At 36.9% G+C, this 22,716-nt stretch overlaps 1 long non-coding RNA gene across 1 annotated transcript; it reads left to right on the top strand.

Moving 5' to 3' along the window:
- Positions 1-1,439: 1,439 nt before the first annotated feature.
- Positions 1,440-9,492, top strand: LOC121328120. The gene is made up of 3 exons (XR_005951645.1): positions 1,440-1,686; positions 5,141-5,192; positions 9,446-9,492. It is a non-coding gene; the product is annotated as an uncharacterized LOC121328120 (long non-coding RNA).
- Positions 9,493-22,716: the final 13,224 nt, after the last annotated feature.

The raw sequence follows: 22,716 nt of genomic DNA, 5'->3' as shown, positions 1-22,716 counted from the left end.
GTGAAAAACATAACAAAAAAAAAATTGTTTTATTTTTGCTTCTTTACAAACATTTTTTTTTCTGTGTAGATTTGTACAGTTAAAAAAAAAAATCATGAAAAACAATATTCTTCCTAATAGATCCCTTACAACAAAACAGATTTGTCAAATCAATTTACTGAACCAAATGCCAAGATGTATTATTCAACTGTAAATGTAACTTTTGCACTTGCGCTGTCACAAACTGGTCCATGCAAAATCACTTTCAAATTCAGTTGATGCACCCTGCATTGTTGCTACTGGCTGTTAATGGTTGAGAATGAAACTTGTTGTACTGCTCATGCCTACCATACTGATATTGAGGATGCTGTGTAGCTCGGTAAGCTTGTTCTGCAGAAAGGTTGTTGGGTACAAGAGAATGATAGGTATCTGGAGTGGGAAAAGCAGGTCCTCGTCTAGCAGCCAGCACTGATTGAAACATTGATTGAAACGTTTTAAAATTTTGTTCTGCTTCAAATTTTCTAATCCTCTCTTCCATTTCTTGATCAGCTTTAGCTCGCTCATTCTCATGATGCACCATTGCCTCATGTTGTTCTGTTAACATGTTTCTTGTAGGTAAAAGCATAGCCTTGTTCATATCTTTCATGCAATTAAATTTAGATTTTTTGGAAAGGTTTGATAAACCTTCTGATCAACCACTATAACGCCTCGATCCTGAAGCTTACAAGGTACTGTATTTGTATTGCTGGAAGACACTGATCCTTCAGTGCAGTTGTCAGTGTCTGATACCGTTTTACTTGTGACATCTAGGGAATCACTGGTGCTGTCCGAGTTGTGAGTAACGTCAGTTGCAAATATAACAATTTTAAGCCTGGTAAGTGGAGAGTAAATACGTTGTATTTTTAAAGTTACACTTAATATGAAACTATTGTCAACAATTGCATTGCATTATTGCAATGCTTTAAAATTAAAATAAAACAAAATGACACACTTCAGCATCTGCTAAGAAAATAAATGACTAAATAATAATAATAATAATAATAATAATAATAATAATAATAATAATAATAATAATAATAAATAATAAATAATAATAATAATAATAATAATAATAATAATAATAATAATAATAATAATAATAATAATAATACTTTGCATCACAAAAGCAATCTATTGGCACCAGAGGTCGCAAGAGGATATGGCATTTTACCAGCATTCCTAAAGTTGATCTCCAGAAAATACAGTAGAAATAGATTGTAGAACTGCTTCTCAGATGTCAGCCCAGCACTTGCATTATAAATATCTCAACACCAGCCTTTAATAATTTACCTTTCACTTTCCTAATCTCAATTGTTGGGGTAACTATCCTTTACAATATTACCAATAACCTTACCGGAGATGGGGGTGTGTTCTGTGTGTTGTGCAATGTGTAGTGTGTTGCCAGTGTATCTAATGTGAAGCACACAGGCATGCAGACACAGAAACATGGATCCCAATACCACACAGACACATCGCATTGGCAAGCAAGCAATGGCCACAGTACGAGCAGCACTGCAGTAGAACCATAGAAACAAATACACTGCATTATTAACAAGAGATGGAGAAACAAGTGAAAAAGAACAAGTTCCGGTGCTGGTGGAAACTGTAAACTCAATCAAGGAGACAGGCACATTAGAAAAAAGAAGGCCTGAAGACTTTTTTTCCGAGGTAAGCAAACAAAAATACTTGTTCTGTATCCACAGGAAGATCAATAAGAAACATCTGGAGCTTGAGCGGAATGGGCAGTTCTTGTATGCGGGGAGTGATTTTGTTTAAATTTAGCCTGACAAATTGCAGAAGCCTCTATCTGGGTTGCCAAGGAGAATGTGGAAGGTGTTTGCTTAAGGCAAAGCCTGTGTGCTCTGGAGTGAAAGTAACCAGTTGCACTGTGTGTTTGGCTTCACTGTTCAGACATGAGGGGCTAAAAAAGCTCCTGCAAATGAATTTAAAATACATCAACCCCCAACCACAACCCCCCCGGAAAACAGAACACAAAAAACAACAACGCAAAACAAAATCTTGGTTTCTCTGTCGCAACAAAACACAACTGAAATATCAATAATGAAAAAAAAGTAGTATGCATGTGGCATGACATTTTTCATCTTTTCCTTGACGGATAACTGAATGGATATCATAATATTGAATATCAATACTTTAAAAAAATATATGAGGCAGGAAAATCTGCGGAATAAACTTAAAGAAGAAAAAACACACACACTCGCTCAGTTGTCAGTCTGGTCATTTAGCAAACTGGTGCATTTGAGCCTCTTGAGAGTTGGCATTCCTGAACTGCCAATCGAAATGGGGGTGTTAACTGAACCTACTGATGCATCACAGTGACTGGCTTTGATTGTGCACGGCAGGGGGTCATTCTCCTAGGTGATGGCTTGAGCAGTTGGCTCCGGTAGGAGGTAAAACCTGCAGCAAGCCAACTTCATGTGTTTGAGATGAGCTCCTGACCTGGGCAGGGGGAGGGGTGGCAGCTTTACTGTATTTGTAGATACTCTCTTCTCAGATTGCCCTTGAAGAATTGGATTTATCAAATATTGTAAACTAAAAACAGTAACAAAAAGTTAAAGCCTTCTGAAAGATACTGTAATATAATATAAAAAGGGTACCCTTTAACAATTTTAGTCATTCTTTCCTGGACAGCATTGCTTGACTCCAGAGTATTATATTATATCAACTTGTCCCACACTTTGAAGCCGCAGGGCTCAGAGGAGACTCAGTGATTACTTGTTGAATGGCCACTCAGTTTTTCACAAATAGGGAAATCAAATGCATGCAACTGTAGAATAAACCTGATCTCATATAATCAAAATATTGAAAAAAAATCTTAAAATAATACATGTATTTTTTATTCCCTTTTTGTCTATTTTTCAACAGTTAGTGATTAAAGTGTTGCATTAATATGAAACTCATTTACAATCTACCATAGGAAACTACCAGCTCTGATTGGAACCTGACTTCCTGAAACACATTTACAATCTACCATAGAAAACTACCAGCTCTGATTGGAACCTGACTTCCTGAAACACATTTACAATCTACCATAGAAAACTACCAGCTCTGATTGGAACCTGACTTCCTGAAACACATTTACAATCTACCATAGAAAACTACCAGCTCTGATTGGAACCTGACTTCCTGAAACACATTTACAATCTACCATAGGAAACTACCAGCTCTGATTGGAACCTGACTTCCTGAAACACATTTACAATCTACCATAGGAAACTACCAGCTCTGATTGGAACCTGACTTCCTGAAACACATTCACAATCTACCATAGGAAACTACCAGCTCTGATTGGAACCTGACTTCCTGAAACACATTTACAATCTACCATAGGAAACTACCAGCTCTGATTGGAACCTGACTTCCTGAAACACATTTACAATCTACCATAGGAAACTACCAGCTCTGATTGGAACCTGACTTCCTGAAACACATTCACAATCTACCATAGGAAACTACCAGCTCTGATTGGAACCTGACTTCCTGAAACACATTTACAATCTACCATAGGAAACTACCAGCTCTGATTGGAACCTGACTTCCTGAAACACATTCACAATCTACCATAGGAAACTACCAGCTCTGATTGGAACCTGACTTCCTGAAACACATGTACAACCTACCATAGGAAACTACCACTCTGATTGGAACCTGACTTCCTGAAACACATTTACAATCTACCATAGAAAACTACCAGCTCTGATTGGAACCTGACTTCCTGAAACACATTCACAATCTACCATAGGAAATGACCAGCTCTGATTGGAACCTGACTTCCTGAAACACATTTACAATCTACCATAGGAAACTACCAACTCTGATTGGAACATGACTTCCTGAAACACATTTACAACCTACCATAGGAAACTACAATCTCTCCTTGGAACCTGACTTCCTGAAACACATTTACAATCTACCATAGGAAACTACCAGCTCTGATTGGAACCTGACTTCCTGAAACACATTTACAATCTACCATAGGAAACTACCAGCTCTGATTGGAACCTGACTTCCTGAAACACATTTACAATCTACCATAGGAAATGACCAGCTCTGATTGGAACCTGACTTCCTGAAACACATTTACAACCTACCATAGGAAACTACCATCTCTCCTTGGAACCTGACTTCCTGAAACACATTTACAACCTACCATAGGAAACTACAATCTCTCCTTGGAACCTGACTTCCTGAAACACATTTACAATCTACCATAGGAAACTACCAGCTCTGATTGGAACCTGACTTCCTGAAACACATTTACAATCTACCATAGGAAACTACCAGCTCTGATTGGAACCTGACTTCCTGAAACACATTTACAATCTACCATAGGAAATGACCAGCTCTGATTGGAACCTGACTTCCTGAAACACATTTACAATCTACCATAGGAAACTACCATCTCTCCTTGGAACCTGACTTCCTGAAACACATTTACAATCTACCATAGGAAACTACCAGCTCTGATTGGAACCTGACTTCCTGAAACACATTTACAATCTACCATAGGAAACTACCAGCTCTGATTGGAACCTGACTTCCTGAAACTCATTTACAATCTACCATAGGAAACTACCAGCTCTGATTGGAACCTGACTTCCTGAAACACATTCACAATCTACCATAGGAAACTACCATCTCTCCTTGGAACCTGACTTCCTGAAACACATTTGCATGTTCGAAATCTTCTGAACTGGAATTCCAGTAGAGAGGAACGCTCCTCCAATAGTGGAGTGGAGCATTTATTTAAAACAGATGTTGTTGATGGTTTAGGAAAACCCTGGAAAAAGCAATTGAAGTGACTGAGGGTGGAGACGTGATAATGCTGGACTAATATGGTACTTTAAAAGCATTATACACTAAAAAAAAAAACATATTTTAAAGGTAGGAAAGAGCCACATTAAATACATCACCAACAGACCTTATGCAATATTTTTTTTGTCATGTAATATATTTAAATTAATTAATTGTTAATAAATAACTTAATCACCCACATTTTCCTTTTCTTTAGATCACCTACAGTATCTGTTCTTCTTGTTCAGAAAAACAACATTTTCTGAAAGCAGAAATGTTGATGAATCTTTCTTTTTTTTTTCTTCAGGAAATCGTTTTGGATCCTATTATTAAGCAAAATTGGGCAAATCTGAATCAAGGTATCTGGGTATTTTTTTTTCTAGCTTTGTCTATTTTTAAATGATTTTAATAACTGACCAAATGTTTTTTTTGTTTGTTTTTTTTTTTTAATTTATTTATACATTACTATAAACAAACTGTACCATACTGGGCTTGAACATTATTCTACTACATAATTTTATTTTTATAAACAATAATGTTAATGTTTATAATGACAAACTATAAGGACAGGGTACTCAGAGGCTTTTCCTAGAGGCAGTTTTACTGTGCAGCTTGTTTAAGTTACCATTAGGAACTCTTAAACTTTTAGTTGTGGGATTTAGTGCAGAGTGATATCGTTATGAGGTTCAGGTTAACTCGAAGTGATAACACAATGCCACATCTTTGACAGCTGAGTTCTCCTAACATCAGAGGACATTTTTTCTCTTGACACATTTGCATTATAACCGCTGTGCGGGCCTGTCAGGAGCACTGTAGATGAGTGGGGTCGAAATGTGACAGTGTCCTATATTTTACAAATCACCGGCAAATTGCACCCCCCCTCCATAGTAAATGTATTAAGTGGACAATTTACCCACAGTGGAAAATAATGAGAACAAAAATGACCTTTTCCTGAGCAATCCAAAAATTGAATAAATACTTCTAAAATATATAGATACCCATACTCGACAATTTTTTAAAATACCAAATAACTGATGAAATATAACCAATTCACCATAAACAAAGAAGTTGATCCATATCTGCAAGGTTGGAAACAGACAGTGCATGATAGGATACTATTAATTCCCACAATCCATTGCGCCATTAGGAACTGTAACCAAATAATTTTAGTAGTGTTTATGCGCATTAAGCCTGGCTAAATGTGAAAGGGTACTTTAGCGTGTACGCTTTGAGCTGGATTAATTTAAACGTTTTTGAGTACGGTTCTCGAGATCGGTTATGTAGTGTGAACAGGACCTTAGTAGTCAATCAGGGGGGAGTACCAACAGCATTACTGACCAATCATATAAATCCATAGGTGGATGAGACTCACCAATTGGTTTAATAATGATTGGCACCAAAGCTGCCAAATAGCTTCTCCTCATGATCTTGTTGCCAAGAGCTAAAGTAAATAGATCTCATCTATTGCCATTGGTTCATTTCAAGACTATTTCATTTCAAGCTGGTGTAGAATCATCCTTGGATTAAATTCTGGAAAATTAATCATCTCATTTAGAAACCTCTATAACCGTTGGCAGAGGAATAGCTGCCCTTAGGAAACGTCGTTGTGGAAAGCAGGGTTAGGAGGTAGTTGTCATGATAGTGATGTAGTAGCTGGAACTGGGTATTTGTGTGGTTCAGAATGCCACTGCCTACTGACAACAATCTATTTCAGCAAGAACACAAAACCCCTAAATATGATGTCTGGTGCTCTCAGATTTTTGTCAAGTGAGCAAAAAATAAAATGGCAAGTTGCATATGGATTTCAGTGAAATCAGTCTGTATATCTATGTCTATTGGTGCTGTAAAACCAATTCTATGGATATACTACTGTATATATCTTAAGGACAATGTGGATATACGTGAGTGATGTTAATTAGAACATTCAATATATTATTTTTAGGTTTATTGGAAATACTATTATCTTCCTTGGCTTGTAGTTATTTAAAAAAAAAAATGGGGGGTGGGGAACTTGTTGTTAGTGCTTATTCATTTTCAACAGTGACACTCACTGGAGTGTATCTTCACTGCACTTTTCACAACTTACAGATCCTGTCTTTAACAATCCCACAAAGTCTAGAAAAACAGATGTTCCGTTTGTACTAATCTACATTGTGTACCAAGAGTATTCTCACATCCAAGACCTCTTGTCTATAAGTGTTAAGTACACAGAGGTTATGGTAAACACACTCACGTAACAGGAGCAGGCACTGCCACTTCAACGCAGCAAATCAAACAAGGAGAAAGGATGCCAGGGATTGTTGTAGAAAACCCAGGCACCAGGTGGTTTTATTAACTACAGCTGAGAACAGGTTTACAGGCACCGGAGCTTCAGCCAAGATCCCTACCCTACACTATGAACAGGCCTCATAGCAGAGATCAAGACCAAAGCCATGCCATTGTGTTTGCTGCACCCATAGATCCTACTCCACCTGGTTCTGTTTAACTGCCGTTTGGCTTCCCTAGTTATCTTCTTCTCCTTCCCTCAATTACCATCGTCACGGCCCAGCCTTCAGTGGTGTTTCACCTTAATGTAGCTAATTATTACAATAGCGAGTTCTCAGTGGAGTTAATCATAGACGAACGTAGGGCAGTGCCGGGGTCGTGAAGTACAATTTTTCTCATTACACTACATATGTTATTTGGAATTACGGATCGATGAGTATAATGTTATCGATCAACCTAGAGTCAATGTTTACACGGAAATTAGTTAATGGAGGAAGAAAGGACTTGACACAACTAACTACTCGACAAACGACTAAAGAATGTTAATAATATATATATATATATATATATATATATATATATATATATATATATATATATATATATATATACACACACACACTATACAACATCACAGAAAATGTGTGTCTAAGAAAAGGGACATTGCTCCTTTTAAAACACAATGTAAATGTACTACTACAAGCAGTCTCTCACTGCTCCCAGCTACACCTGGCTGCCTGTAGACATACAGCACTGTGTTCTTCTCAAGACTGACAGGAGCCCCGGGCAAAGCAGGAAAATCCCAGGACGCATTTGTGAGGCAGCAGCAGCAGCAGCAGCAGAGCGGCAGACAAGCTCTTTGTTACAACTTTACTCAGAGCTACGGAGAGCTGAGAGCACTGAAACTGGATTTGAAAGCTATCACATGTTATTTAAGCTCTTATTATTACCAAAATTATTTTTAAACAAAAATACTGTTCTACAGTACATATTGTAGTGAGCATGGTGGAAGGCAGCAGCAGGGCTGGTAGGTGACTTAATCACACACAAAGACATAAGCCTGATATGCGCTCACTTGCAATGGAGCCGGCTGTTTTGTACAGCTGTATTGGCGCTATGCTTTAGTACGAAAGGTCCCGGGTTTGCGCTCACCCTTCGCCTCTGTGTGGATTGCCTCACCCTGTGTGATGCACCTGCCTGTGTTAACCGAGATCACAACAATATTAAATAATATTACAGCTTATGCCATTGTCTTTTAAATTAGAAAACCTGTAAGTGGCATTATCTCTTCATGTACAGTTTGAGGTCACCTTGTGCTTGAGAATGATGAAAACCATGTCTAATGAAAACCATGTTAAAATTAGCAATAAAACTGCATCGAGCAGGGGTTCTTGGATTGGTTATCTACATCACAAGCAGAGTGACTTGGTTGTTTATTTTTTCAGAGAGGAAAGTGGTCCAGCTTACAACAGGCTTATGAGTTTAGGGTTGGTAGTATTTAGATCCATCACAGTTTAGATCCGTTGTTTACCTTTTTTAAAACTTTTGTTTGGATGCAATTATTATTATTATTATTATTATTATTATTATTATTATTATTATTATTATTATTATTATTATTAAGCTAAGAAAAATGGAGCAGTGCAAAATTAGCACTGAAGCAAAACCAACAATCCAAGACTGATGTCTCCAGGGCTATGTTGGAGGAAGGGAAGGGGTTAATAAGAAGATGAAAGAAGCAGATATAGTAAGAGCATGGAGAGTTGAGTGTTTTCACTCTGCTTGCACTGAGTGTACCGTACTGCAGTCTGCTCTCATAGAAAGTTACATAGAAATTACATGACTTGATATACAATGTTTGTTAAGCCAAGAAAGATAACATAAAAGAACAAAATGACGGAGATTTTGGAGACAAACAAATAATAAAAAAAATGAAGCCCCAACTCAGAAAGCTCTAATTACAAAGATTATGAGGATTTTCCGATTTAGATAAAGAACGCAAATAATTAACCATACATTGTTGAAAAGCTTTAATTGTGGGATTTTGTGAAATTCTCCTCTAAACATAACACAAAAAACAGGAGGCTTATTATAGATGCCATTGCTTGGTAACATTGCCTTTAACTATTCTCAAAACGTCTGACCACATATCCAAGTAATGCCAAAGATTGTATTCATTAATTCAATTGTCAGGCGATAATCTAATAACTTTTACATTTAATTTTAAAATATTCTATGCTTTTCTATAGTTATACAGCATTGTTGTTTTTTTTATGGCACAGATATTGTATTAATTGGATTGAATGTAATGCTTGGGTTGTGTATTTTCTTGGCCCTTTGTCTTCAGTCCCTCTGCTGCGATGACTTTGCCTAGGGTGTGATGCAGCTCTCTGCGATGATTTACTGAAACCCCGTCGCACTGCGATCGACTTTTCAACATAGTTGTTCAATTGACAGTGAACGCTTCTGTAACAGGAACTGCCTCAACATGTACCTTATCGATCACGTGACCGATCTTCGCGCGGGTTTGACGGACTTTGTAAAGGAAGGAGAAACTGCTCCGTCATATTGGTCAGTGGTTCCCAAGTAAAACATATTTGAATAAAAATTACGAGCTGCAAATATAGAAAGTGTGTAATATAATGAGAGCTATATGATATATGGATATATATATATATATATATATATATATATATATATATATATATATATATATATATATATATATGTATGTATGTATGTGTGTGTGTGTGTGTGTGTGTGTGTGTGTGGTGTGTGTGTGTGTGTGTGTGTTCAACTCCTATTTTTGTCCAAGGTATTGCAGGCAGTGAATATAAATTTTGCTGTGATTTAAAGCATTTTGTTATGGCCCTCCCTGAAAACTTACACAGACTACAATCAATAACAAAACTCTCACACTGAAGATCACTGAAGATCATTAAAAAAAAAAAAAAAAAAAAAAAAAAAAAATAGACCTTTAATCTTCAATTCTGAAAGCAAACAAAACCACAGTTACCCCTGGGAAATTTCATTTACTCACCCACTCATCAGGAATGTGTTGTTATCTTGGTGGACCCACCTGGCACTGGCAAAGTCATTACCCCCTAATGCACTGGAATGAATTCATGCACTAATTTAGCCAGTGTACTAAATGAAATGCTGCACATATATTCATCTCTAAATATTTGTGTTTGACTATTTTTGCCCCAAACTTCAGACAGGAACTTTCTTCAGCTCTCTAAGCCCTTTCAATCTTTCTTTCTTGCACCAAACACAATCTGGACTCCAGTTGTTGGTGAAAATGATATCTTAGAACTTCTCAGGTGCCAAATAGTACTCTTTTCCAATCCCCAAAGGGGGGGTTTAATACAGTATACTCCATCAAGATTATTTGTTGAAAAGAAATAGAGATGAATATATGTGCAGCATTTCATTTAATACACTGGCTAAATTAGTGCATGTATTCATTCCAGTGCATTAGGGGGTAATGACTTTGCCATTGCCAGGTGGGTCCACCAAGATAACAATACATTCCTGATGAGTGGGTGAGCAAATGAAATTTCCCAGGAGTAACTGTGGGTTTGTTTGCTTTCAGAATTGAAGATTAAAGGTCTATTTTTTTTTTTCTTAATGATCTTCAGTGTGAGAGTTTTGTTATTGATTGTAGTCTGTATAAGTTTTCAGGGAGGGCCATAACAAAATGCTTTAAATCACAGCAAAATTTATATTCACTGCCTGCAATACCTTGGACAAAAATAGGAGTTGAACACACACATGTATTATATACCATGTTATAACTGATTCTGTACTATAGCGGGGCATGTTATAACGGGTGAGCACTGTATATATGTATATATATATATATATATATATATATATATATATATATATATATATATATATATATATATATATATATATATATATACACACACACACACACACACACACACACACACACACACAATGAGTATAGTAACAGTAGAAGTAACTCACAGCTTCAGTATAGGTCAACTGTCTTTACCTAACCTCCCCTATATAAGTACATTCTAGTTATTTAGTATTCTCTGTTTTTAAGATAATGCTACACCACTGAGAACATAAGAACATAATTACTGAATATTTATTTGCAAAGCAAGCAAGACAGGCCAGCTCTAATCAATAACGTCAGCAAATCCAGTGTAGACATGCTTAGTTTGTAAATGATGCTTCAATTTCTACTTAGCAAATGAGATATGACCAGAGAAGTGCAGTATGGGTTAAATCAGGTTGCTGAGGTGAGTGTCATGCTGATTTCGTGTTGTGTCTAGAATACAGGGATTTGTTCCCAGATGGTGCCATTTATTTTAACATGTTTGAGAGGTGCTATTTTTTTCTTCCAAAATTAAAATTCATCCTCTAAGGCAAGTTAAGCACAAAACAGAACATGCAATGACTCACAATACTGTTGGAGATTACTTTGACCTATGTTGCTTTCCTTTGAGGGTAACATTCAAATGAATACCACATTGTAAATAGCTGAATTTAGGACCTACAGTTATGGCCACAAGTTTAGCATCACCCTATAGAATGAACTAATTTTGCTTCATACAGACAAATGAAACCTGCTGCATAATGTTATGTTAACATATTGTATTACATACCGCTTTGTAGTTTTCTGTATACTTAAGGAAAACTGACATAAATTAAAACATGTGACATTTCAAAATCTAACATAAAATAATGGACTACTATTATGGCTTCTGGTAGACGTTTGCGTTATCATTTTGTAGTTTCTATGATTATATGATGTATAATTATTTTTGGAATTGTCTAATCCTACACTTCTAGACGATGCAAAACCTTTGGCTATAGCTGTACCTGCAGAAGCAGAATTTTTTTTTGGTTTGTTTTTAAACCCTTGAAGAGTTCATTTAACAGATGGGTTTTGTGTCGCTATGAATTTACCATGTAAGAAAGCAGAGGAATTGGCAGCACTGGCATCACTTCAAAACACGAATAAACACTGCCAGTGTGCCAGCTATTTACATCTGCCGTACTGAAATACCTTGACTAGCCCCCAACGCATTGTCCACCTCTGTTGTTAAAATTTCAATTGAACTTGAACTTGTTCTTTTGGAGTGGGGTGGTGATAGGTAGGGGGTGGGCTTGCCTCTGAGGGTGAAAGGAGAAATTCATGGGACAACATGTTGATGTATAGAGAGTAGATCGCCTCAGTAGATCATTGCATTCACCCCAAAGTAGGGACAGGAAGCTAAATTTGTCATCCCCCACATTGATGCACCATGGGTTGCTGAGCACAGAGCAGCACTGAAGGTCTAATTGGTGTTATCCTTCCCCCAGGCCTGAAAATTGCACAGGGTTCTGAGATTTATCAGATGAACTGGGAGTCTATGAAAAATAAATCTAGAGACAATGTGTAAAGAAGAGTTAAATAAACCATGAAGAAAGCATCATCAAGGACTTGGCTCCTGATGGAGGATATACACTTCAAGCAGGAGAATAATACATTGGATAGGTTAGTTAGGGGAGAGGATTTGCAACTGTATGAAACGGTAAAGTATACAGACTGGGTTTTTTTATTTCATTTTTTTTAGACGCTGCTACACCATCTGCCTCCACACAGAGCCTCTGCCTAGGGCTGTCCCCAGGGAAATAGCTGTGGATAAGTTATTCAATTAGAACAGCATTATTGGCTAGCTACCTCTGAGAATCGAGTTGATGATGTTGTGATTATCCTGCTCTGCATTCCTTCATGTCCCAGACAGTCTGCACTGCTCCAGCAACTTCCTGAGACATTCGTTCAGCTATAGGTGAAAGAGGGAGAGAAAAAATGGGAGTCTATCTGAAATGCCTGACTGACTTCAAATTAACTCCCTGAGCACTGCAGACCCCACCGCACACTGACTCATACAGTATGGTGGAGATGCCACAAAATAATGAAAGCTTTTTTTCTTTTTATATGCACTTGAAAGCTACATATGCATATAAACATTTTCTTACTGAAACACACATCTCTCTCTCTCTCTCTCTCTCTCTCTCTCTCTTTCTCTCTCTCTCTTGTTCTCTCTCTCATATTTTGAAGATCTTCAGTACAGCAAAACAATTTAATTTCAACACAGTTTCCTCATATCAGTCGCTGTCAGTTTATTTTTTAATTACTTGGCTCACTCTCGGTGTATCCAGATTTGAAGAGCCTCACTGTCCAAGTTAGTCCATCTGGCAGGGACATTGAACAATACAGCCCAAAAAGCATCAGCCTGCATCACACCTGCCAGGAACTTTTTCAGCCTAGCCTATCAGCAGTCAACATAAAAAAACACACTCTGATTATTTCACTTCAGAGTATCAACAATGACTAAATAACTTTCAGACAGACATGAACCAAACTTGAACTCAAGATTGGAAGCCCTGCTGCATTTTGATTGTTGGACAAATCAGAACAGCTTTAGTGCACCTGGCATGTTTGGCTGCTTTTTGGGAATTGATGATTCTTTTGAGTTCCATTTCTATCCAAGTTCTCAAAGCTTGAAATAAATACAACAGCTGTTCATCTAGAACTGATCATGCATTTGGATGAACAGAACTCAGGAGCACCTTTACTAAGACGTTTATTTAATAAGAGTGTAGAATTGAAAGCTGGCACTGGCTTAGGTAAAAATGAGTTTACTGGCATTAGAATCTTTGTCAAAAATAGAGACATGGATTATATTGACATGGGGCTGCTCCCTCACCCCTTAATAGGGTGGTGCCTCCAGGGCAAGCTTGAGGCAAGCTCATGGGAAATGTCACCATACGTCTGCTTTGCTATGCTTGCTCTGTGGATAAATTAAAAGGAATTTGATCTTCAATGCTGTCATGAAGTACCAAAATTCAACTCTAAAATATTAAATACAGTTCTGTATTTATCGCACATCTGCTGAGCCCAGTGCACAAATGGGCCAATGGTCTGGTAACTGAAGTGTACAGGGCTTTTGCTAGAATAATTCCTTATCCATCCTTTATGTGAAAGGCCATCTGGTGAAAAAAAGGCAATCAAGCAAGACACAGAGCACATCCCCTGGTGTTATGAAGCCCAATGAAGCAAGCACCTTATAAGCATGAAATTGCAGCAAGAGTTAGGTTTTAGAAAGATTAAATTAATAGATGAAAAAAGAGCACACAAAAAGATGATTTGACCAAAAGAGGGAACCGGGACACCTTGGAGTAAGAGATGCAGAGCTTAAAGTGATTTCTCTTAGTAAACCCCTGCTAACTCATTTAGACAGTGCCAGTCAGCATTAATAAAGGGAGCCCAGGGGGGTGTTGAGAAATCTGTTTCAAGGTTTACTTCTGTACCTGAAAATGTGGGTGAGACCAATGAGTGACGCTTTATGAGCGTAATGAGATTTGAAGGTACAGATAAATGCATAATAGAGAAATGAACACATCTCCTTGCACTGTGTGAGTGACTAGACTACAGCATTGGGCCATTTCTTACTGCAGTGCCATAGTATATGATGCAGTTTTTGTATTTTTGATAGTGAATTGCATAACTATTACAAAAACATTAGGTGGCACAAATACCCACTGCACACATGCAACAGTGCATATCATTCCTTTAAGACATTCATGAGTTATAGCAAACCAAAGCAAAGCTAAAACAGATAATTATAATGAAACAGAAGGCTAGGTTCTGAGCACAACCATGTTACAATTTTAAACCGTGTGCATCAGCACATTCTGGAATGCTGCACCTGCCACACCATGCAAGCTGACCTTAAAAGACACTCTTTGTCCAGCTTACAAACACATGCCTATCTAATTATTAACCCTACACAGTTACTTTCTATCTTGTGTACATTAATATGTACCAATATGCTTAGATTAGGCTGAGAACTAGAGGTTTTTTAAAACTGAATTTTTTTTATGCGCTTCCTAACAAAAATGCCTTAAGTTGATTATTAGCTTTAATGGCAAGAATAATTCTAAGTATGATGGCTCAAGGGTTGGTTGATGCATGGACTGATCAAAGAAAAGATCATAGTCTTATAACCAGTATCCTGAAGAAATACAAAGAAGATAAATTGTGCTGATATTATAATTTCTGAATTATTTTGAGATAAATAAATTACTGTAACATCATAGATGAGTTCACATGTGTCTGTACCAGTCCAGTAAAAGCAAACTGTAGAGTCACTATCATACACTATCATTCAGTTTACTGTACTTTACACCATGACTATCCTGAGCTGCACAGGACAATATCTGTGCTATAAAAAGCAGGATCTGGGGACAATTCACCAAAATGTAAACCTTTTATAGTATATCCACCAGGGAAATGGTGCCATTCCAATAGACACTCCTGTCCTGGCAGTTTACTATATTAGAAAAACATCTACACTGTAGCTATTCTAAACATGTGCCAGGACAGGGCTGATTGTTAAGAATTAAGAAGAATGAACCAGTATTTTAATTTGTTGGATCATATACCCAAGGGCAGTCCCTTTGATTTGAAGCATAAAATGCTGGGAGCTGCTAGGGACAACCAGATGATGTCTGTTAATATTCCGAATGATGACACAATATGCACTGCAAGTATTTGTTTTAGATCTTTATTTAAACAGAGACAGGTTAACAGCAAAATGATTTATACCCTGTGGTGCCAACTTCACCTCACTGATATTAGCATGTTCACTGCTTGGTCAAAAATTAGAAACCTCTCATTTACAACAATAAATGTAGCGGTGGTCCATCGTGGGCATATTGTATACTTTGTGAACTGTACTTACCTGTACCTCACTGTTGGTATCTGTTTGTGAAATGTACTTACCTGTACCTCACTGTTGGTATCTGTTTGTGAACTGTACTTACCTGTACCTCACTGTTGGTATCTGTTTGTGAAATGTACTTACCTGTACCTCACTGTTGGTATCTGTTTGTGAACTGTACTTACCTGTACCTCACTGTTGGTATCTGTGACCATTCCTTCTGATGACTGGGTAGTGATGTCAGCAATGAATTAATCAACATGGCTTTCAAACATGTTTAACATTTTAGTCTTATGTGACCCCCTGTCTTAATATTATATAAAAGAAATAAAATAGGCTCTCAAAATGGAAGCACAACCAGAAGGTTGTATAGTTGTATGGATTTAGATCTTGAAGTAACATAATATACTTGGTATGAACTCAGGGACATGGAATGAAAAAAAATCCCTCATACCTTGTTATATGTTATTGTAATACAGTATATTATGTTACATAAAATGGGGGCTCAGTTGTTTGTGTACCAGCTTACAGTGTAAGGGTGAATACTGATGTGTTCACTAAGAAGGAATAAGCCTCCATAAACGAGTCTGCTTTATTTCATTCCCCAGTTTTCTGTTATTATACTGCATGATAGAATTTCATTCGGATCATAGAAAACATTGTGTGCAATTTTGGACAGTAACACTTTTACATATTGGTTTTCACACATTTTCAAGTGATGCAGTTTATTTGCATATGGCGACACCCACTTTTTCAAGTGCAAGTAAACTTGGCCAAGACTTTTAGTAATCACTTTGTTAAATCTGTCTGGCACTGTCTGAGTGAATCACCTGGGGTTTAATTCAGGAAATTACATTAAATCAGAGATCAGGGGCTTTTACTTCAGGACATGGTACGCTTGTAAACAGACCCCATTATATGTACAATGGCATCCCAGTTAATTGGAGTATTAAAATATGATAAATAAATATACAAAATATAACAGGTTATCTATAGAAACTATATATATATATATATATATATATATATATATATATATATATATATATATATATATATCCTATATATATATATATATATATATATATTATATAAGATATATTCATAAGTGGTTTTCTATTCACAGTGGTTGCAGGTGTAAAATATAGCTCAAAGATCTGGCTCTATAGCCAGACATTACATTTCATGGACTAATAGAGAGATAGACAGATCTGGTAGCCTATCTCTCTCCAATACAGATGACAATGTAAAGTAGCTTTGGCCATTATTCTCTTGGAATGCTCTAAAGCGCGCTCTCAAAAAAGGAAAAGGCTTTTATTTATCAGTAGTGATTCAGTATAAGCTGATTTATACTCAAATGATTCCAAATGGCAGTCTAACCAATACCACTGTGCATAATTTCACAGTATTAAAATCCAATGGGTATCTCACATTGTATCACCCTTAGTTAATCCTGATTTACATTGGACTACACTATTCTGGTCACTGTGTATCTCTTAATAAACCCTTCACTACTGCATCAGGCTGTTATTACTGTAGTTCAATTTGGCCAAAAGCATAAACAGATTTTCAAAAAGTCCAATAAAGAGGGGCTAATTTATTAATAACTTATCATGCTAACTGTTCCTTTGTTCCAGCACATGTGGTAATATATAGTACAAGATCCGGCAATTGCAATAATTTTTATTATCAACTGATGTTATACATTTTGAAGGTTTTATTTTCAAGCTAACAAAGAAAAGATGCTAGCGACTTTGTTTTGGATCAGCACCCATTTAAAGTGTTACAAAGATGTGAGACAGTGGAAAGATGGGGAGTTTACCTGTTCTCTGTTTACCTCCATTCGTAGTGATATTACATGTATAAGTTCAGGTGTTCAACTGTCTTCAAAGTATGACTAAACTACCTGATGAATAGCAGAGACTGATACCTCGAGAGAGTAAGTCTTTGCATGAAGTGAAAAGGTACCAGAACATAGTTGAAGTGGGACCCTAACAAATGTGCATAACAAGATGGCCTTGGTTTTCACTATAATAAAGCATTATAACTAATAATGTGACATAAAAAAAAGTTCAACTAAATATCCTATCGCATTCTGCTAGGTGGAACAATGTGCCACTAGACATGTAACAGACTACTACATGTTTTCCATTCTCAGAAGACATAATACATCTAGATAATCGCTTTCCTACAGTTCTGCCAGAGACCTGAAGTTGTTGTAACCTTTGGGGATTTGGCAGTATCATCTTCCTCAAATTTCAATCAGTCAAATGTGACATATACAGTACTGAGGATTACATTCCAAGTCAAGGATAACAGGGATAACAGTATTCGTTAAATACATTACTGTGTATGGAGAATAAAACTTATCGAGCATAGGGAGAGGGAGTACTGCACTGGGTGCTAAGAAAATACTCTGAAATCTTATTCTTCTGTCATTTAATGTTTCTGTTAACATGTTATCTGACCTTAAAAGTACAATATAAACAATTCAAATGGTGTAATAAACAAGGTTGCAATGAGGGAGCAGTAAGAGTATCAACGTTTCTTTCCACACATCCTTTCCCCCTCAGTATTACTGATGAATGAAATCACTTAACACTTCCTTGTCTTTTCTACCTCACATTACTGTTACTGAATACTGAGTTTACACACACACACACATATATATATATATATATATATATATATATATATATATATATATATATATATATATATATATATATATATATATACAGTCTCTCTCAAAAGTATTCACCCCCCTTGGATTTTTCCACATTTTATTGTGTTACAACATGGAATCAAAATAGATTTAATTAGGAGTTTTTGCCACTGATCAACACAAAAAGAGGACGATAATGTCAAAGTGAAAAATAAAATCTACAAATTGTTCTAAATTAATAACAAATACAAAACAGAAAATAATTGATTGCATAAGTATTCACCCCTTTGAGTCAATATTTGGTAGAGGCACCTTTGGCAGCAATTACAGCCATGAGTCTATTTGAATAAGTCTCTACCAGCTTTGCACATCTGGACACTACAATTTTTTCCCATTCTTCTTTGCAAAATTGCTCAAGCTCCATCAAGTTGGATGGGGACCTTTGGTGAACAGCAATTTTCAACTCTTTCCACATATTCTCGATTAGATTGAGGTCCGGGCTTTGACTGGGCCACTCCAGGACATTGACCTTTTTGTTTTTAAGCCACTCCAGTGTGGCTTTGTCTGTATGTTTGAGGTCATTGTCCTGCTGGAAGATGAATCTTCTCCCAAGTCCCAGGTCTCTTGCAGACTTCAGCAGGTTTTCCTCCAGGATTTCTCTGTACTTTGCTGCATCCATTTTGCCGTCTTCACAAGCTTTCCAGGCCCTGACGAAGAGAAGCATCCCCATAGCATGATGCTGCCACCACCATGCTTCATGGTAGGGATGATGTGCTGTGTTAGGTTTGCACCAAACATAGCGCTTAGCATTGAGGCCAAAAAGTTCTATTTTCATCTCATCTTCTTCCACTTGGTTTCAGAGTCTCCCACATGCCTTCTGGCAAACTCTAGCCAAGATTTGATGTGAGTTCTTTTCAACAATGGCTTTCTTTTTGCCACTCTCCCATAAAGGCCAGTTTTATGAAGCACCTGGGCTATTATTACCATATGCATAGTGTCTCCCAGCTCAGCTGTGGAAGACTGTAACTCCTTTAGAGTTGCCATAGGCCTCTTGGTGGCCTCCCTGACTCTAGTGCCCTTCTCTCCCGGATACTCATTTTTAGACAGATTCACAGTTGTGCCATATTCTCTCCATTTCTTAATAATGGACTTTACTGTGCTCTGGGGGATATTCAGTGCCTTGGAAATGTTCTTATAGCCTAGCCCTAATTGATGCTTTTGAAGAACTTTATTCCGGATTTGCTTTGAATGTTTCTTCGTCTTCATGATGTAGTTTATGTTAGGAAATGTACTAACTAACTGTGGGACCTTCCAGAGACGGGTGTATTTAACCTGAAATCATGTGAAACACTTTAATTGCACACAGGTGGACTCCATTCAACTAATTATGTGACTTCTAAAGACAATTGGTTGTATTCATCCCAGTTTCTTCTTCTGTTGAGATGATATTGTGATTACAAAGATAGTACTTCATCGACCATAAACTTAAAATACTAAATATTTTTTTACACAAACAACTGTTAATATTAAAGCTAATTTATTTTTGCAGAACTGAAAGAAACCATTATGTATGCTAATAATACAATACATTTGAGTTTAGTATATTTTGAATGCAGTTATCCAATAACTTCCCATCACGTCTTGTTACTTGATCTTACAGAGGATAGACCTTGGTCTCCTTTTAGTTCTTCTTTATAAATATGTAAAGTAAACACATCTATGTAATGGAGCCAGAAAACACCATGGGACCACAAAGCGAAGCAGCTAACTAAACAATGAACAATTAAATGAACTGCAGGTTAAATGTTGTATGTTCTGTAGTGCAGTGTACTGTACTTACACCTATTACAATCATATATGACATTTCCCCGCAAAATAATTCAACTCCCATTTACAATTTATGACGTGGGTCCAACAAAGCTAGTTAATAATAACTTTAGTGAAAATTGTTAACGCACAGTTTTGGAGAACTGTAACCCAGAACAAATCAGAACCACTGCAAATACTGTAGAAATGTTAAATAAAAACATGCCATTTGAAGTTTGTATTAATCGTAACACACACATACAGTACCTGTTTTACATAATGTCAATGTATTTAAAGTTGCAGGTTTCGTCTTTTAACATTGTAATGCCTATCTAATTACCAATGATTTCTGCTCTTTCTTTAGAACTGCTGTGCAATTACATGAAAATGGCCTTGTGAACAACTTTTGTTACCTTATGTAATTACATGGGAATACACTGGTAATTTCTATAAGTAGTTACACAGTTATTACTGTGTTATTACACATGCATGTATATCCTGTAATCTGAAATGTGCTACTGTAACATCTTAAAAATATATTTAACCAAATGATAACCAATTTCAGATGAGGGATCTGCTCTTTGCTGAGCATAATACAAGATATACATTTTTTAACCTGTTATTAAGCATTTCCAAACAGTTTGCTACAGATGAGCTTGCTATGGCCTATAGCTATAGTAGAAAGTTGCACAAGGTTACATCACCAACATGATTTTTACTGCTGAAGCCTCCTAAGCATATAGTACAGCTTTCAGACATGTCTTAATGCAAAATAAATAAATAGATAAAGAAGAGTTCTTGTTAATACAATTGATTGATTAATAAGCACAAATAACATAAAAGTATTGTGTCTGAAGTCAACAACATTTTGAAACAGAAAGATAATCACGTGCTAACTAGGACAGAATGAATGATAAGTGTGTGTACTGTAACACAGCCGCTCTCTCTCACATTCGTTTGCCCCTATAAAAACGTAGACCCGACACAAACTTGAGGTCTTAGCGCTTTTTAAGTGCACTTTTAATAAAACAAAAAAATAAACAAAAATGAAATAAACACCTACCTCAGCTTGAGCACTAACTAGACATACAGGAACACACTAACTGTAAATAGCGCAGCTAAGCTGTTTACCCGTTAACAAACACATTGTTTAACACACTGTAGCACAGTAACACACAGTACTTTTCGTCTGACTGCTCAGCAGCAGGGTACACCTTCCTGCATCCTTCTACTCAGCAGTGCAGAACAGACTGGCTGTCTCCCTTTTATGCTCTGCACCTGGCTTTAATTTACAATCACTGCCAGGTGCACATGATAACTTAACAATTACCATTACAATTAAACTATTAACACACGCATGTGCACGGGTGTTTGGCAGGCAGGATTTTAACCCCCTCCCTGCCTTGCTACAGTACACATACCCATAAATCAATATGTTTTAGGATTTCTAACCTGGCACAGACAGGTATTTACTTTCGCAATGTTTGACCAGCCTAAATAAATGGTTCATTTTGCTTCCAGGTGAATCAGAACCACCAGTAATCATACACAACAAACATATGTGGTAATTTTGAAAAAATAACCTTTTCTGGAAGGTGAATTAGATTATTAGAGTAATGAATAGATACAAATAATGTCTCTTTGTTGCTTTGGAACACATCCGTTGCCTCAATCATTTTAATCAGTGCCAGAAAATTGCTGTGACCCTCTTTATCTGGACTATGATCAGGAGGCCCTCTACTTCTTAGCAGCCTCTTTATAAATCAGAAAAGTAGCTGCTGAAAGCAGTGCTGTTGCCATGGTTACCTGTTGGCAGCCTCCTCTGTGTCTAAAGCAGCCACAATGAACAGCTTTGGATGTTCCCTGCCCTGGCTTGGGTGGGAGGGGGTGGAGCTCTTGGGAAATAAGGCAAGGTTTCTCTGCAGGATTTGAGCTGATAAAAGCTGTAAAAAAAGCAAAAAAAAACAACCCCCACCCCCCCCAAAAAAAGAATGTTATCTCCTACAAATGGACTTTGCACACAGTGTGACATTCAGTAGTCAGCAGTTGAGATGTGTGGATGGGGAGAAAATGAGTAGCAAACATTGCTGATGTTAATGTGTAAACTGTGCTGTCTATAATGCCCCCATTATAAAGAAGTTGGGTGTGAAAACCCTGTTTATAAACCAAAGAACACAGAAAGCCTTGTAAGAAAACCTACAACATTCTACAACACCTACAAAATATACAAATATACAGACATGCTGTAGTTTAATTTCTGGAAAACAACATTCACAGTACTGGTATGCACTGTGCTGTATTTAAATGATATTTCTTTTTTTTTTTTATTTAGTTGTTGCCAATGGTTTTTACCCTGTTTTTTTCCCCAATGTGGACTGGGCAATTATTATTTTTATC

This window comes from Polyodon spathula, chromosome 15, assembly GCF_017654505.1.
Source record: "Polyodon spathula isolate WHYD16114869_AA chromosome 15, ASM1765450v1, whole genome shotgun sequence".
NCBI classification, from domain to species: Eukaryota; Metazoa; Chordata; class Actinopteri; order Acipenseriformes; family Polyodontidae; genus Polyodon; species Polyodon spathula.
The sequence above is the reverse complement of the archived record's forward strand: the minus strand, read 5'-3'. Positions and strand labels throughout refer to the sequence as shown.